This window comes from Pongo pygmaeus, chromosome 8 (assembly GCF_028885625.2).
Source record: "Pongo pygmaeus isolate AG05252 chromosome 8, NHGRI_mPonPyg2-v2.0_pri, whole genome shotgun sequence".
Classification (NCBI taxonomy): Eukaryota; Metazoa; Chordata; class Mammalia; order Primates; family Hominidae; genus Pongo; species Pongo pygmaeus.
In genome coordinates, this window is record NC_072381.2 from 67,934,902 (window position 1) to 67,951,959 (window position 17,058).

General features: G+C 36.9%; 1 protein-coding gene and 1 pseudogene across 4 annotated transcripts in view; one reads left to right on the plus strand and one right to left on the minus strand.

Moving 5' to 3' along the window:
* The window catches only part of LOC129006480 (ras-related protein Rab-5C-like), a 53,303-nt pseudogene extending 50,697 nt beyond the window's left edge, over positions 1-2,606 (plus strand).
* Positions 1-17,058, minus strand: part of ADK (adenosine kinase) — a 570,201-nt gene that overhangs the window by 285,198 nt on the left and 267,945 nt on the right. The gene's annotated exons all lie outside the window — the stretch shown is intronic.

Genomic DNA, 17,058 nt, shown 5'->3' on the forward strand with positions numbered 1-17,058 from the left:
AAAAAGAAAAATACATTAAATTTACAAACAAGAACAGAGACTTCTATTTCTTTCTATATTTCCCCAAAAAGAAAAATAATACATTATACTTACAAACAAGAACAGAGACTTCTATTTCTGACTAAATAGGTACTCTAACACAGGACTTTTGCTAAAAACAACAACAAATGCTGGGTTAAAATAAAAAGAAAACAAAAGAATCTTTTTTTGAAGTATATTGCTGAGTTGACACAGAATACTCAAAAGGTTAAAACAAAGTAAAAATGGAAATCCAGGGGGGTTAGGCAAACACTCAGATTCTTTCATTCTGAGGGATATGCCAAGCCCTGTGCATTGAGCTTCAGTTTTCACAGCCATGTACAGAACTGGCAGTGATACACTAGAGTTGACTCGAGAAAGCTAACTGTACATATCTTTTCCCAACTCCACGTTCAATGACTTCAGGCTGGTATCATGAAATCAGCCATAGTGTGAAATAGAAAAATGTGAGAAATTAGGATTTTTTTTTTTTTTTTTTGCCCTGGACAGCCAGTTTTAAAATATTTACCAGGACACTACTGAACCCAAGGTTTAGGGGATAAATTCTAGGGTATATTAAAGATACGAAGTCTAATTAGACTCTCCACATAAAGTTGGGATCCTAAAGAGCTACACACATGTTTAGTGTAAGAGTTGAATAGAATGATGTCTACCCTACAGAAGGAATAAACAAGGAAATTAACCTCTTTCAAACTTGATGCTGGGTGCAGGTAAATACATCTTCCCTGAAAATTTAACCACAAGCCCACCCTCATGAAGGTTTATGGATCTGGAACTCATGTTACCTATGCAGCCCACAAAACTTTAAGCCCAACATTTATTTGAATGTGTTCCCAGGTTGACAGTATCCCCAGGCTTTTAGCAGATTCAAATGTAAATACTCTCTTTGGAAACATATCTTCATCTCGGTCTCAGAAATCACCACAAATAACGAATACAAGCTAACACCCAGGAAAATAAGGCAGTTTGAGTAACAGCCAGCGGAAACAACAGACAGCAACATCAGAACTGCAGAAGCTTTAAATATTAGGCTAGGCACAAAATAGACAATAAGTTTAATATATTTAAATAAATAAGAGGTTTGTATATATGAGAATGAAGTGAGTTTATCAAAATGATCAAGTAAACTGATTTCAGGGGAAGAAATGAAAATGGAAGTAATGATTATTACATAAAATTCAATGTCAGGTAAAACAGAATATGAGACACTGCTGAAGATACACTTATCAATATCAGAAGATAGATCTGAAGAAATTATCCAGAACATAGCAAATATGACAAAAAAGGGAAACTATATAAGAGGTTATGAGATGTGGTAGAACAGTTAGTGATACATGTATGGCTATGCTATAAAGAAAAGCATGTGAATAATAATAATAAAATTTAGGATAATGGTTACCCTCTGGGGTGGAGAGAGGCAGGGGAATTTTTTTTGTTTTGTTTTGTTTTTTGTTTTTTGAGACGGAGTTTTGCTCTTGCTGCCCAGGCTGGAGTGCAGTGGTGGGGATCTTGGCTCACCGCAACCTCCACCTTCCAGGTTCAAGCAATTCTCCTGCCTCAGCCTCCCAAGTAGCTGGGATTACAAGCATGTGCTACCATGCCTGGCTAATTTTGTATTTTTAGTAGAGGCAGGGTTTCTCCATGTTGGTCAGGCTGGTCATGAACTCCTGACCTCAGGTGATCCTCCTGCCTCGGCCTCTGTGCTGGGATTACAGGCATGAGCCACCATGCCCAGCCATATTTTATTTCTTTAGATAGGTGTTTAAGTACATATATGGTCTCTGGGTTTAAGTAAAATTTTTATTTGGAGACACCACCAGGGGTGGGGGGAGAGAAGTGGAGCCTGTCTGAGCCCCAGCCCCAAGTAATGCTACTGCCCTTGCGTCGTCTTGGAGACCCCCTTCCCAACTAAGTGCCTCTTTGCATAGCAATGGCTCCCGTCCCTATGCTCTCTGGTACCACGACAGCTGGACAGGTAGTGGCAGGTTGGCGAGGCACAGCACATGACCTAGTGGACCAGCCACTGGGAACAATGAGTCTGTGGTGGCCAAATCTAGCCTTGTCCTCCGCTTTGTCAAGGGACAATTTCAAGAGTACCAGGAGAGCATAATCAGAGCAGCCTTCCTTACACAGACTGTCTGCTTAGACGACACAATAGTCAAGTTTGAGATCTGGGGCAGCGCTGGACAGGAGTAGTATCATAGCCCAGCCCCCTAGTACTATGAAATCACCAAAAAAGATACATTTGCACCAGCCAAGAAAGGGGTGAAGGAGCTAGAGAGGCAGGCCAGTCCCAACATTGTCACTGTAGTTGTGGGTAACAAGGCAGACCTGGCCAGCAAGAGAGCCCTGGAATTCCACGAAGCACAGGACTATGCAGACGACGACAGTTGACTGTGGAGACATCAGCAAAGCCTGCAATGAACGTGAATGAAGTTTATATGGCGAGAGCTAAGAAGATTCCTAAGAATAAGCTCCAGAGTGCACCTGGTGCTCCAGGCCAAAACTGAGGTATGGACCTCCAGGAGAACCACCCAGCCAGCAAGAGCCAGTGCTGCAGCAACTGAACCCCTCTTGCCTGCCCACTGCAACTACTTCCTCTGCCTGAACGACTAGACTGGAATCCATTCTAACCAATCACACTCAGCAACTGGGGCCACCACTGGGGACAGGGGAAGGGGCCCACCATGATTTCTCCATATAATTTTGATCATGGGCCAGAGTGAGTTATTCCACCTGCATCTTTCTGTACAAATACTAATTCAATTTTAAGTCTTAGGTCACTTTTTAAATAATATTGATTTTCTGCTCTTCCCACTTCCTCCCTTTTCTATTGCTCTCCTACTTTTCCTTTGCTGGTAGCAGCCACATGCTTCTGTTCCCCTCACCCTTGTATATGAGGACGGCGGGGTTGGAGCAGCTACCCTTTCTTTGCCTCTTGCAGAACAGACTCAGCAAGAGCATCCACATCCATACCTTGTTTGGCATGGTCTTGGGTTCAGGTGATGAGCAGCTAGGGAAGGGAGAGGTAGCTCTTCCTTCAGCTGGCTGTCATCAGGCTGCAGCCCCCTCCCAACTCCTAACTCCCAGCTGGGAAACCACAGAATTGCCACAGCATTATTGTGACAGCCATGAACCCATTGCCCACAACTCCTCCACCCTCAGTCACCCTGGCACTAAACCCTGTTCTGACTAAATCACAATGATGAGTACTGGGGAGTAGGTAGGTAAAGGGGGAGTGGAAGGGATGGAACTGACTTTTTCTCTATTTTATATTGTATGTTTTCTTCAACATGTAACCTATCAGTATCTTGTCAGTATAGTCAGCCCATTGATCAACCTCAAATAAATTTCTTTTATATTTGGGAATTTAGATATACAGAAAAATTGCAAGTTTAATATACAGACTTCCTATGTACCCCTCATTCAATTTGTTCTAATGTCACTATCTTAGCATCTTACATTACTGTGGTACATTTGTCCAAACCAAGAAGCCAGTGTTGGTGGATTATTGACTAAAGTCAAGACTTTATTTAGATTTCACCAGTTTTTACACTAATACCCTATTTCTATTCTGGACCTGATCCAGGAAACTACGTAACATTTAGTTGTCATGACTCTGTAGTCTCTTCTTGTCAGTGAGATGCTCGTAGTCTTTCTTCATTGTTCACAACCTTGACAGTTTTCAGGAATGCTCAACTTATGTGGTAGAATGTCCATCAGTTGGGATTTGTCTGATGTTTTCCTAATGATTAGATTGAGGCTACAGGTTTAGGGAAAGAATATCAGAGAGATGAAGTTTCCACCTCTTCACGTCAACATGACTTCCCATTTGTGATGTTAACCTTGATCACTTAGTTAACATAGTTGTTTACCAGCTTTCTCCAATGGAATAAGTCAGTATTTCGCTGTCTTCCAAACTCAATTTTTGGATATGACTCACTCAATCCAGCTCATACTCTCAAGGAGAAGGGAAGTAGGATCCCCCTTCTGGAAGGGGCAATATGTTATTTGGAATTCTTCTGTCAGGGAGATTTATCTCTTCTCCTCCATTTACTTATTTATACAATTTATACATAACACTGTGAACTCATGTATATTTACTCAATAATTTATCCTTAATCCAATGCTACATGTTTTATTTTGTTGCTCTAATTATTCCAGCTATGGCCACTTGGAGTTCTTTCATGTTGGCTCATGTGTCCCTTTTGGCATGCTTAATCTTTATTATTTTTAAGAAATCTCTTGCCTTCTGGCACTACAAGATATTCCATGCTTATGTTGTATTTTCCCATCACCAGGCCCAGAATCAGTCATATTTAAAAGGAGTCCTGGATCCTTTTATTGGAGAATAGGATTTACAAACCAGGATGTGAGCGTTGGATGTGTTTGTGGCTACTGGGGTATCACTGCTTCTAGGCCTTCTCAGTAAACACAGCTAGGAAACATATGCATGTATACTAATCCACATATACACATGTATCTATAATTATTTCTGCATCTATCCATCTACACATATTAAGCTAAACATGAGTAAATACTTATATCTCCAACTCTAATCCAGTACCACAGGTTTCATTCTGGCTCGCCCCTCTTGTTTATTTATCTGTAACATCCCTTCCTGACAGTGAGAAATCTAGCTTCCACCATTCATCATCCATTTACTTATTTGTTCAACCCCAGGATACATGTAAAGAGGTTCAGAACTGTTAACCCATACCGTTATGAGAAACAAATTTACCAACTAGAATAGAGTGTTTCTATAGTGTTCCTTAGTCTTTAGCTTTACATTGTCCAATCAAAACACCATTTTCCAAAGTTACTTAGGTCAGCTCCTTTTACCCTACCCATTCAGTGAAGTTATGCCATACATTTGTAATACAATTAGAGATTCATTTGTTACAGCTTGCATTCCATCCTGAAATCCCTAACATTTAAAAAACCTGCATCCATTAAAATTAACCCTTTGTGATGTACAGTTCTTTGGGCTTTAACAAATGCATAGAATCATGTATCCACCACCATAGTACCATACAGAACAGTACATCACCCTAAAAATTGCCTTTTGTATCCCCTTTGTAGTCAACCACTTTTCTTTCCCATCATTTGTAATTTCAATACCTGAAATAACTGAAAAATTAGGATGCAAAAATTAAAAATAATGAGTCTTCACAGAATAAAACCTAAAACTGTCAGAAGAGTTACTGCTTAACAGTTAAACTGTAGGGAGAGTTACTACTTAAAAGTTATTGAGTTCTAGACAGGAGAACAAACATCTAAATTCTTTAATTAACTTTTTCGTGGTATTATTCCACAACATGCAAGATTCTGAGTTCAACTTTGAAGTTGTTCATGGTAAACAGAGTTGGATTCCAATCCTAAGCAACTATTTTCTGCATTTATAAAATATTTTCCAGGGATGGAACCTACAAGCTTTGGTCATAAAAATGTTTTGAATTTTTAATTGTTTAAAATAAAGCCAAAACTATTTATTAAAAACAAAACCACAGTGTAGTAACAAAAAATAGAAAACTATCTTACAGTCTATTCATTTTGCTATATTAATTATGTGATTATTAGATCTTAATAGATGTGCTATGATAGCTGCCCAGTTTCATAGATCTAAAGCATTCACTTTCAAGGACAGCTCTTCGAGTAGACTAACAGATAAGAGAAAAACAATAAAAATGTCCAGGTTGCTTATTTGTACTTCCTCTTTCCCCTTCCTGACCCCAACCACCAGAGTACGAAAGTTTCCATTTTATTTACAATTAATAGTGTGCTAAGTCTACAGGCTTCACATATTACAGGTTGTGAAAATCATGTCCCAAAAGGCGGTATTATCTGGGGGAAGTAGTTAACTATGTAGGGCTAAGCAATATAATCTACCTACTGGCAGTATCATCATCAGTTAAGAACGTTAAGATTTTAGCTTCCTCCCCCTGGTGGCAGTGTTTGGGGTGATAACTTTTTAAAAATATTCAGATAGCATCTTAAGGTTTATAGCTGCTATAGTCAATTATAGGTAAGTAATTTCGGGATAGAAGTAGATTTAAATGAAACAGAAGCAGATTTAAAAACTCTTCTAATGGAAGCACTTGCCTCCTATAGTTCTTTTTTTCTAAAATGCAATTATAACCATTACATCATTGTAAATTACATGCTGGGGTTATCTCAGTAGGTATCTGCCAAATGTAAAACTTACAGAAGGTCTTCAATGTAATAACGATGTTTTATCATTTTAATTACAAACTCTTTAAAAAACTCCCTAAAATGTACCAATTGGGGTGGTCTAAATTAACAGCATCTTGGTAGCCCAAGGGTAGCAAAAATAGATTGAACTACAAAATTTCATCATACTTATAGCAGCTGTCTTCCTGCCTCTAGGAAGCTAAGTATTTAACAAAGCAGACAGCTTGGCATTGGCATCTGATTAGCAGTGTGTGCATTGTCAGATAGAATGTGCTTGGCTCTTTTGTTCCAGGGTTTGATTAGAAATCTGGAGAGCAGAGGCATCATATAACTTTATTTTTAAAGCTTCTGAAAGGTAAATAAACTGTGATGGTTCCTCTGGTATTGTACCTGAAAGACTGCTTGATGCTTTTCTAGTAATATGCTTTATCACACCCTAAAAAATTTAAATAAGGGATTTTTTTTTGGGGGGGGAAATACTTAAAAGATTGAAATAGGCCAATCTTAAAATCACTTTAAATATTGTACATACCAAAAATATTTTTGCAATAGAGTGCTTTGCATATTGAGTCTTGCACTAAAATACTGTTGTTGGGGAGGAAGAATGGTCATTTTAGAGTGTAAATACAAGACTCTATTCCTAAATATATGAATAGTCTAAATGAAGATTCAGAATTTTTTTCTAAAACCACGTGAAAAGCTTACTGGAAAAATAACACTGTCTTATAAGAATTATATTATTTTGATGGAGGTGCCCAAACATTAAACTATAAAAGGGTGACTCTCATTACCTTTTCCTCACAAATTTCTTTGAAAATTTATTACAAATGATTGTGCTTACTGGCAGAGTTCAAAATCAGTAGAGTCCATGCAAACAATCTACTTCAATGAGAAGTACATTCTTTTACTCTATCAAATCCATCGGAGGTAATCAGACTGGATGTTTTATTCAACAGGGCTGAAGAAAATTGTTCTACAATAGGTTAATTCAAAATGGCAGCATAGAAAATGCATCTGTCAGTGGGGATCAAATTACAGGGCAAGCTCCTCTCAATGCTTAGAAAAACAAGTCTGCAGTTCTACAGATTATGTGCCTGTGTGTGTTTAAAGGGGTGGGAAAGGAGCTAAATATCTGAGCTAACCTCCAATTAAAGTCAATCATAAAAACAGCCAATTTAATGAGTGCGGATTTCTTTGGGTAATTATAACACCAACCACTTTTTTCTCTTTTAAATCTGTAATTCTGCCTTCTTGTTATTGCTTGCTTTGTCATTAATCGCCTCAGGACCTTGATTTCCTAGCAACAGACTGCCACCAAACATTTGGCTCCTGTTCAACATTTTCTTTGTGAAAAATGGCACTGCTGTTGCCGCCTGGGCTGCTGCAGCTAGACTGGCTGTGTAAGTGCTCTAATAATGTATTCTACTGGAAAAAAAATCACATGATACAGGGTGCAATGACTGAGCTCAGTTAATTACTGAGCTGGGAAGTTTATCTACAATCTAAAAGCTGTGTTGGGGGAAAGGGGACTAAGGATTGAAAAGGTGTTCCTTCCATTATCAATAACTTGCAGGTAACAATATACAAAGAAACATTTTATTTTGGGGAGTACAAGTTTCTGTTTAAGTTTATTTAGGAAAGAGTACAAAAGGCCAATGTCCCCAAAATGTTGCTTGATGAAATTTTCCTCTACAAACAGCCCCAAACACACAAAAGATTCACAGAATAGTTTGCTAAAATTTTAAAAAGCAAAATAACCTATGTATGTTTTAGCTGTTTCTTTCCTACTTAAGGCAAAAATTATTTGTATATATAAATATGCTATGAGATAACAGAATGAGGTTTTCATTCACAACATGAACACCCAACACTAAGAATATACAATTCAAAATATGTTTTGACATATTGTGCACATGAGTAAATATTTAATAATCTATAAGAAAAAAATATGCTTATCACTATTTTTGAAATCATTTAAGTGGGACTGACGCAGTCAGGGCTCGTGAATGGAAACCCAGTAATAAAACAGATATTTTGCTTTTTTTTTTTAAAGTAGATTTACTGAGATTCTCCATGCCTTAGAAATCCTACCACCTCCCAGAAATGATAGTTATGGAAATTAACATGGCATGTCAGATATGGTTCGCTGATGCCTTGCTTTAGTTCTCAGAAATAAGGCTTTATAAGACTGGCATGTTTCAGGATTGCTGTCAGGATATGATAATTTAAAATACCCAAGAGTACACTAAGAATTATGGAAGCATCTGTGAAACTATTAAGCCAACGGACATACTGATTTTTACCAATGTGTCTACATACTATATAAAAAAACTTCCTACAAAGTATTGTCCCAATTCAGTTCATCTGAGGATGTGAAAACACTACAGTTTACCTTAAAACATCACAATCACAACCCTGACAGACTGAAATAAAAATGAAATTAGGGAATATCTATAAAGGAAAACTAAGCCTTAAAAAGTCTTCAGTTATATTAATGTAGTTAAAATGTACAGTTTTTGAAAAAGACAACAAAGGAATTAAAGATATTTGAATGATTTTAAATAATTCTGCTTATTGCTGGCACTAAGTCTACAACATTTCACCTTGAGTCTGATTCCCCACTATATTTTTATAAAAACAAATTCTCAGTTAATATAAGAAAGGAAATACATATTTACAATGAGAAAAGTTTTAGAAATGGGCTCAAAACTTGCAAATGATTAAAAACTACTACAAGAAGCCTATCAATCTACCAGGAAAACATCAGTTGACTTTAGTAAGTAAAATATTTTTAAAATTTAATTTAGTTTATTGTAGTTTTCACATTAAAAAAGGTAAACTTACAAGAAGCAACATACCTGTGAAAAAATATTATTGAGGATAAATAATAAAATATACAATGCTCATTTACTTTATCATATGTGTACCTCTCTGGAAAAGATGAAATAAAATATTTTTGGTGGACTATTCTACATTTTATATTTTATTTGATTTTTACTATTTCTGTAATATAAAATAACCTTAAATAATCTTGTTACTTATAGAATGAAGACAGAAACAAACACTTTGAAAGATGAATACAAAAAATGATTAGTTAGGACAGCAGAGCTGAAAAGAGTGAGAGACTGGACAGAAATTAGATGTTTGCAGTGAGGATGTGATAAGGGAAAATGGGAAAGTTATAGAGAAAAGCATCCATGGACTTACTACAATTGACAAAAAAAAAAAAAAAAAAAAAAACCAAAAAGAAAAAAACAACCTTGTGCCAGAAATCTGTATAGAGAACAAGATAAATAAAATTTTAAAAAGCAGCAATATATCTTTCAGAACGTCTTCAACTATTTAGGATTTACTAATATCCCTAACTAGTAAACCAGGAAAATGTTAGTTAATATGAATGTGCCCTAGAAGTCTGGGGCTTCAAGAAGCTATTTCCAAGGTGAAGAAAGAAAACACATGATAGATTTAAGAGGTTAGAGTCAAAAGATCCCTATTATATAGATGAGAAACCAATACTGGTCTGAAAATGGGTAACAGGAAATATGGGTTCATACAAGAACTTGCCTTCCTGCTAAGTACCAGAAAGGAAAAATGTTGTTCTCTCATTTTTTCATACCAATTTACCAAATGGTTTTTTTAGGCTTCATGTACCATGTCATCCACCCAAATCAGAAAAAAACTGGTATTTCAAAGAACTGACCTCATGACCCTCAAACATGGTAGCATTACATATATATGTGTGTGTGTGTGTATATATATATATATGTATGTGTGTGTGTATATATAAATGTATGTATATATATATTTTTATATATGAACAAAAGCTTAAAAGACTCTATAACACTTGCAATAGAGAAATAGGTAAGAGCAAGAGATCAAAGTAGACTTATTATGTCTTCCATTACATGTCAACAATAAAGACATAAATACATTATTTGTGTAATCAGGAACAATTGTATTGTTTGTAGTCATAATAACTAGATGTCACTGAAACTATTATGAGAGATGTGGATATAAGATTAAATCCAGGGGGTATGGAGCATTACTGCTGATGGGTATAACATTTCCTTTTGTGGTGATGTGAATGTTCTAACATTAGATTACAGTGATGGTAGCAGAACTCTGTAAATACACTAACAGCCACTGAATGATATTTTTTAAGTGGGTGAACTCAATGGTTCATAAATACCTCAATAAAAGCTGTTAAGAAAGATTAAATTCAACTTTATCTGAAAAGATAGCAACAACAGAACATGTGGGGTAAATCATATTAAACTATAAAGATTCTATAATATGTTCAGTAAATATGTTGGAAGACAGATACCCTTCTGTAGACACTTGATTGTTTATGTCCAGTTTACATACAATTTCAAAGATATGACAACTAGCACATAAAAATGTACACTGCCATCCGAATGTTTATAAGTTTTTCCTCTCTTAAACATGTTTATTAAAGAGATTTAGTAAACATTTCATTTTCTCAAGCAACTGCTGATTGGTCTAAAATACATAAAGTAAACAGAAGTGAAAATATTTCAGTAGATGATTTGTTAATTCATTTGGGGCTCTGCATAAGTGCCTACTGTCTTAACAACTAAATGCTATACATATGCTTATTTTCTTACCATTCTGAGGCAATTAGCACATAGTGTGGTTTCCAATCTCACATAAAATTCCCAGACTTTGTTACAGTGCCACAAGTCCACAACACAAAATCTTCCAATCTTTATCTTTAAGGCTCTAAGCTCCCATAACCAATACTACCCCAATTCTTCTTAGTAAAAAGGTTAGTCCGTGTAATGAAAAATAACATTACTTAATATTCCCAAAGATTTCTTCTCTGTCTTGGTAGAGAGTTTTACTTTTGGTAGCTGCCAAAAATAAGACTTAAGAAAAATTACAGGAATAAAAGAGTGCATTCTCCAATTTGGAGAAAGTCTTTCTGTATAAAAATCACAGTGTTACTAAAAAAAAAAACTGGTATTAGAATTTTACTTATTGAAGAAAACAAATTCTAGAGAAATTAAAAATAAACACAAATAGGATCTCTATAATCACACTTTTCTTTCTTTTCTTTTTTTTTGAGATGGAGTCTCACTCTGTCACCTAGGCAGGAGTGCAACCTCTGCCTCCCGGGTTCAAGCCATTCTACTGCCTCAGCTTCTCAAGTAGCTGGGATTACAGGCATGTGCCACCACGCCCGGCTAATTTTTGTATTTTTAGTAGAGAGGGGGTTTCACCATGTTGCCCAGGCTGGTCTTGAACTCCTTACCTCAAGTGATCTGCCCGCCTTGGCCTCCCAAAATGCTGAGATTACAGACGTGAGCCACCACGCCCAGCCTATAATCACACCCTTGTTTGAAAATTTATCCAGCAAAAATCAAAGATTCTCCCTACTAAGGTGGAAGTAACAACAGTAAATAATTTGTGTAACTCACTGAACATCAATAACATATGGAAAATGAAAAACATTAGAAACTGAACTCTAACACTAATGGTAAGAAATAGCATAATTAAGTCTGTTTTGGTATAAGCATACCTTATTTTATTGCACTTCATACATACCATTTTTTTTATTTTTTATTTTTTTTACAAATCGAAGGTTTATGGCAAGCCTGCCATGAGTATGGTGTCATTATTTTCCAACAGAATGTGCTCACTTGGATCTCTGTCATATTTTGGTAATTCTTTCAATATTTCAAACTTTTATATCTTTTATAGTGATCACTGATCTATGGTATTATTATTGTAATTGTTTTGGGATGCCACAAACCACACCCATAGAAGATGGTGAACTTAACTGATAAATGTTGTGTTTTCACTGCTCTACCAGCTGGCCATTACCCCATCTCTCTACCTCTCCTAAGGCCTCCCTATTTCTTGAGACACAACAATAGTGACATTAGGCCAATTAATAATCCTACAATAGTCTCTAAGTGTTCAAGTGAAAAGAGGAGTTGCATGTCTCTCATTTTAAGTCAAAAGCTAGAAATGACTGAGTTTAGTGAGGAAGGCATATCGAAAGGTGAGACAGGCTGAAAGCTTGACCTCTCACAACAAACAGGCAAGTTCTCAATGCAAAGAAAAAGTTCTTGAAGAAAATTAAAAGTGCTACTCCAGTGAATGCATGAATAAGAGAGTGAAATAAGCTTATTGCTGACATGGAGAAAGTTTTAGTGGTCTGTATAGAACATCAAACCAGCACAGCATTCTCTTAGGTCAAAGCTTAATCCCGAGCACAACCTTAACTCTTTTCAATTCTGTTAAAGCTGAGAGGTGAGGATGCTGTGCAAGAAAAGTCTGAAGCTAAAAGAGGCTAATTTGTGAGATTGAAAGAAAGAAGCAATCTCCATATCATAAAAGTGCAAGGTAAAATAGCAGGTGCTGATGAGTTACCCAGATCTTGCTAACATCATTGATGAAGGTGACTGCACTGAACAACAGGTTTTCAACACAGACAAAAGAGTCTTCTACTGGCAGAAGATGCCATTGAAGACTTTTACAGCTAAAAAGAAGTAAATGCTTGGCTTCGAAGCTTCAAAGGATGGAACGACTCTTTTTTTTTTTAGGGGCTAATGCAGCTGGTGACTTTCAGTTGAAGTCAATGCTCATTTACCATTCTAAAAATCCTAGAGCCCTTAAGAGTTATGCTAAATCTGCTCTGTCTGTGTTCTATGAATGAAATAACAAAGCCTGGATGAATGCACACCTGTTTGAGTATGGTCTGCTGAATTTTTTTTTTTTTTTTTTTTTGAGACAGTTTCACTCTTGTCACCCAGGCTGGAGTGCAATGGCGCAATCTTGGCTCACCGCAACCTCCGCCTCCTGGTTCAAGCAATTCTCCTGCTTCAGCCTCCCAAGTAGCTGGGATTACAGGTGTGCACCACCATGCCCAGATCATTTTTGTATTATTAGTAGAGATGGGGTTTCACCATGTCAACCAGGCTGGTCTTGAATTCCTGACCTCAGGTGATCCTCCCGCCTTGGCCTCCTAAAGTGCTGGGATTACAGGCATAAGCCACCACACCCAGCCAGTATGCAGAATATTTTAAGCCCACTGTTGAGATCTACTGCTCAGAAAAAAAGATTCCCTTTAAAATATTATTGCTCATTAACAATGCATCTGGTAACCCAACGGCTCTGATGGAGACGTACAAGGAGATGAATGTTGTTTTCATGGCTGCTAAAACAACATTCATTCTGCAGCCCATGGATCAATGAGTAATTTTGACTTTCATATCTTAGTTAAGTAATATATTTCATAAGGCTATAGGTGCCATAGTGACTCATCTGATGGGTTTGGGCAGAGTAAATTGAAAACCTCCTGAAAATAATTCATCATTCTAGTCATCATTAAGAACATTCATGAGCTGGGCATGGTGGCTCACACCTACAATCCCAGCACTTTGGGAAGCCGCAGTGGGAGGATCACTTAAGCCCAGGAGTTTGAGACCAGCCTGGCCAATATGGTGAGACCTCATCTCTACAAAAATAAAATAAATGATGAGGTGGGAGGATTGCTTGAGCCTGCCTGGGAGGTTGAGACTGTAATGTGCAGTGATTGTGCCTCTGCCCTCCCCTGCCTGACTGACAGGAGTAAAACCCTGTTTAAAAAAAAAAAGAACATTCATGATTCATGTGTGGTGGTCAAAATATTAACATTAATAGGAGTTTGGAAGAAGTGGATTCCAACCCTCACGGATGACTTTGAGGGCTTCAAGACTTCAGTGGAAGAAGTCACTGCACATGTGATGGAAATAGCAAGAGAACTAGTATTAGAAGTGAAGCCTGAAGACAGGACTGAATTGCTGTAATCACATGATAAAACTTGAATGGATGAAAAATTGCTTCTTATAGATGAACACAGAGAGTGGTTTCTTGACATGGAATCTACTCCTGGTGAACATGCTATGAATGCTGCTGAAATGACAACGAAAAATTCAGAATACTGCATAACCATAATTGCTAAAGCAACAACAGGGTTAGAGAGGGCTGACTCCAATTTCAAAGAAGTTCTACTGTAGGTAAATGCTATCAAACAGCACTGTATGCTACAGAGAAATCTTTTATGAAAGAAGAGTCAATTGATGTGGCAAACTTCATTGTTGTCTTGTTTTAAGAAATCGTCACAGTTGCCCCAACCTTCAGAAGCCACCACCCTGAGCAGTCAGCAGCCATCAACACTGGTGCAAGACCCTCCAACAGCAAAAAGATTATTACTCACTAAAGTCTCAGATGATCATTAGCACTTTTTAGCAACAAAGTATTTTTAATTAAAGTATGTATATTTTTAAAGATATAATGCTACTGCACACTTTAGAGTACCGTATAGTGTAAACATAACTTTTATATGAATTCAGAAACCAAAATATTCATGTGACTTGCTTTACTGTGATATTTGCTTTATTGTTAAACAAAGATGTCTTCGCTTAACTCAAATGTTAACACAGTTTGGGCTTTACTTGAAGTGACTCTCAAATAAAATTATTAAACATGAATGACATGAAGTCCTTGCCCATGCCTATGTCCTGAATGGTAATGCCTAGGTTTTCTTCTAGGGTTTTTATGGTTTTAGGTCTAACATTTAAGTCTTTAATCCATCTTGAATTGATTTTTGTATAAGGTGTAAGGAAGGGATCCAGTTTCAGCTTTCTACATATGGCTAGCAGTTTTCCCAGCACCATTTATTAAATAGGGAATCCTTTCCCCATTTCTTGTTTTTGTCAGGTTTGTCAAAGATCAGATACTTGTAGATATGTGGCATTATTTCTGACGGCTCTGTTCAATGGCAACAAAAGCCAAAATTGACAAATGGGATCTAATTAAACTAAAGAGCTTCTGCACAGCAAAAGAAACTACCATCAGAGTGAACAGGCAACCTACAAAATGGGAGAAAATTTTCGCAACCTACTCATCTGACAAAGGGCTAATATCCAGAATCTACAATGAACTCCAACAAATTTACAAGAAAAAAACAAACAACCCCATCAAAAAGTGGGCGAAGGACATGAACAGACACTTCTCAAAAGAAGACATTTATGCAGCCAAAAAACACATGAAAAAATGCTCACCATCACTGGCCATCAGAGAAATGCAAATCAAAACCACAATGAGATACCATCTCACACCACTTAGAATGGTAATCATTAAAAAGTCAGGAAACAACAGGTGCTGGAGAGGATGTGGAGAAATAGGAACACTTTTACACTGTTGGTGGGACTGTAAACTAGTTCAACCACTGTGGAAGTCAGTGTGGCGATTCCTCAGGGATCTAGAACTAGAAATTCCATTCGACCCAGCCATCCCATTACTGGGTATATACCCAAAGGACTATAAATCATGCTGCTATAAAGACACATGCACACGTATGTTTATTGCCGCATTATTCACAATAGCAAAGACTTGGAACCAACCCAAATGTCCAACAATGATAGACTGGATTAAGAAAATGTGGCACATATACACCATGGAATACTATGCAGCCATAAAAAATGATGAGTTCATGTCCTTTGTAGGGACATGGATGAAATTGGAAATCATCATTCTCAGTAAACTATCGCAAGAACAAAAAACCAAACACCACATATTCTCACTCATAGGTGGGAATTGAACAATGAGAACACATGGACACAGGAAGGGGAACATCACACTTCGGGGACTGTTGTGGGGTGGGGGGAGGGGGGAGCGATAGCATTGGGAGATATACCTAATGCTAGATGACGAGTTGGTGGGTGCAGCGCACCAGCATGGCACATGTATACATATGTAACTTACCTGCACATTGCGCACATGTACCATAAAACCTAAAGTATAATAATAATAATAACAAAAGAAAAGAAAAAAAAAATTAAAAAAAAAAAACATGAATGAAAAAGATTCATATGTGTTAAGTGTCAGGAATTTTACACCAACATGAAAAGCTCCAAATAGAACAAACAACTCTACAGATTTTTTTTTCATTTTATTCTCTGTATTTATAAATGAAATAGTTAAGGACACCTGCAAGGACATTGTAAAATAAAGGCTTAAACATTCATAGTTAATCCCTAATGAAGTTAATGAAGCAGTCCAGAATAGGATAGTTAAAAATTTGAGGCAAAAATGCAGGAATAAAGTCATATGGTGATCATCAATTTGACCAATATAATGGGAGTTCTAACACATACGAGTTCAAAACTACACTTGGAACAATGATAAAAGGTGAGACACAGTTTAGCTATCCCACCTCTTTAATAATCTCAGAAGAATATTATAAATTAATAAATTTCAAAAATACTTTGAACTCTATTTAATGCTATATATAAAGAGCTGTGACATTTAATCAACTGTCATTCACAGACTAGCTTAAATTATAAAAAAAAATCATTAGTTCACTTACTGTGCCAAAGTGTACTTATTGTAACAGTATAGATTATGTTACAAAGCCTTGTTCTATGGTCTAATAAGGTTTAAAGCTATCACTTTAAGTAAGTTTTTGTTTGTTTGTTTGTTTGTTTTCAGACAGAGTCTCACTCTGTCAGCCAGGCTGGAGTGTAGTGGCGTGATCTTGGCTCACCGCAACCTCTGCCTCCTGGGTTCGAGCGATTCTCCTGCCTCAGCCTCCCCAGCAGCTGGGACTAAGGCGTGCACCACTATGATTGGCTAATTTTTGTATTTTTAGTAGAGATGGTCTGGTCTCTACCAAAAATTTTGGCCAGGCTGGTCTCAAACTCTTGATCTTAGGTGATCCACCCACTTCAGCCTCCCGAAGGGCTGGAATTTCAGGCATAAGCCACTGTGCCTGGCCTAAATAATACTTAACTTTTTAAAAAAAAAATTACTTCAATT